Raw genomic sequence first — 2,649 nt, 5'->3', positions numbered from 1 at the left:
TTCAAAACAGCATTTAAGTGACCTCCAATTTACAAGATACTCCTTTAGTTCTTTAACATTGCTCTCAGTCAAGAGTTCCACGTTTAACTTCCAGACCCCAAGCCCGAAAGAACAGGAGGAGGAAATATCAGCTGTAAAAAATAAAGCTTTGTGATCTGAAAAGAAAACTGGTAAAGTAGAACAGCTCTGAACCTTAAACACAGGAGAAACAAAAAAGAAATCAATACGTGATGCTGAAGACCCGTCTGCTCGGGCCCAAGTAAACATCCCAGCCTGTTTGCCCACATCCACCAATCTAGCAGACTTCACCATGTCACTTAAAAAAAGGGATGATTTATCCAGTTTAACACTAGATGAACCAGATCTACCATCTGAATCAATTACACAATTAAAATCCCCCACCAGAATAACAGGCTTAGAAACCACCAAATAGGGAGGAACCAACTGAAATAAATCATATCTTTCATTTTTACAGGGGGATGCATATACATTAATTAGCCTGGAAGGGAAATCCTTGTACAGAATATCAACTAATAATAGACGGCCAGGTACCACTTCTTTCCTTTCCAGAATGTTGAAATCTTTCCCCTTAAAAAGAACTGCCACCCCCGAGGATTTACAATCATTCCCCCCAGACCAGATGGAAGGCCCATAAGACCACCACTTAGACAGATTCCGAGCCCCATGAGGAATGGAACACTCCTGTAAAAAAAAGACATCACAATTCTGAGAAGCCAAAAAAGAAAGAACAGAGACCAACCTAACAGTGCTTTTTACACTGCGAACATTAATGGACATATACTGTAGGCTGATCATTAAAAAGGGAAAAAAAACAAACAACACCACAAAAACACAAAATATTAAGAGTCTGGCCTACCCGGGCCATCTTTAGGCATACCGGTGATGCTACAGAAAACCTCTACATTCCCGAAACACATGTCTTCCGAGTCCACGGAGGCAGGGGAGAAGGCATCAATGTCAAGACCTGGACTGGCACCTCCACCCGAGCCAACTGAAGAGTCAGAAGTCCCGAAGGACTCAAAAACCTGAGAACTTCCTGGCACCCCCCCAGAGCCTGAGGACTCCGTAAAGTCTGAGATATCCACATTACCAACAACATCAGCAGAAACTGACACTCTGGAATCAGATCTGCTGATTTTTGTAGGCTGTTCATCCTCCGAGACTATCTCCTTCCTCCTACTCTTCACTCTGGGATCACGAAGCACTGAAGAATACATCACCGTTGACTCCTGGGTCTCCATGATCTCACCCCACGAACTACAGTCACCAGCAACCCCCGGGGGTGCTCCAGCAACAGCAGCTGCAAGGACACGGGAAGCCTGGCTGAGATCAACATCCTTACCAGACACAACAGGACCAGTCTCAGCCACGACGCCAGCAGAATCTGCAACAGAAACAGAAACCACAGGGACCACGGCAGCAGCAGAAGCAACAGGAACCGCAACGGGGCCAGCCACTGGAGCAGCAGGAGGAGCAGCAGCAGGACCCGTAGACAGACTAGCAACCGGAGCAGTGCCCACAGCATCGGACACCTCTCTAGATATGGAAGTCCGAACAGCTAAACCAGAACAGGCAGCCTTTGGAACCTCCGAAGCCGAACGCGCAGCCTCCGCATAACTGCGAACCCTGGATGGACAGTTCTTAAAAACATGCTCCCGAGAACCACACAGATTACACTCCACAGGAGCCACACATCCGGATGCTGTGTGTCCCTCTGTCTGGCATTTCCTGCAGAAATCAGCCACACAGGCCTCTGCGGTGTGCCCCTCCCTTCCGCACTTCCGACATCTTATCGGCTGACCCGGATAGTATAAATACCCCCTGTTCCCGCCAATTGAGAAAGAGGCTGGTGGATGTATCACCCCTCCTTCCACTGTACTGCAGGGCCGTAGCCTTACACGGAACTGTCTCTTAGCGTTCCAAATCCCCAGTGTGTCTCTAATTTTGGAACCGGGGCTTAAAACATCACAAAACCTTTTCAAAAAGGTGGCAATGTCTGCATCTTGTACATAGGGGTTGTACATGTGAACAGTTAAGGGTCTAATTTCCCTTACAAACAGTGGCTCAATCACAAAATCCAACAAAGGAGCAGAGTTTTTACCTTCAAGACATCGCTTCCATACTAGTGAGCAGGTACTTGCAGTTGCAAATGTCACGTCGAAAATCCCACGAGAGGTGACATCCTGGAGGCAGTAGATATCAGCAGTAGAACATCCAAGATTTTCCAGCACGATCTTTTTTGCGAAATCCGTCCTTCCCAGCACCGGCAGCACACCATCTTTCTTCTTCAAGTTAAACCTCACCGTGTTAAGCAATCGCACCCCTTGGGCCGATGAATCTTCCGCCGTCGCCATCGCCTTCTCCTTCTTCACACAATCCTCTGCTGCGGTCACGCCACATACATTGGATCTGAGCCAAGAGGCCGAGAAGCGATGCCCACAATGGTTTTGACCAAACGCCCCGGGCGCGGCCGCCCGCCGGAGCTGCCGGGGTACTCGCTTCTTGGACTGAGGGGAAAAATGGGAAAAAGAAAAAAAAAAGAAAAAGAAAAAAAAAGGTGCCAGGCTCTAATTATTAACACGGCCGGCGCCGCTGTGCTCGTTCTGCTTTTAAACCCATGTCGAGCCC

This window comes from Acipenser ruthenus, chromosome 13, assembly GCF_902713425.1.
Source record: "Acipenser ruthenus chromosome 13, fAciRut3.2 maternal haplotype, whole genome shotgun sequence".
NCBI lineage: Eukaryota > Metazoa > Chordata > Actinopteri > Acipenseriformes > Acipenseridae > Acipenser > Acipenser ruthenus.
This window is presented reverse-complemented; position numbering follows the sequence as displayed.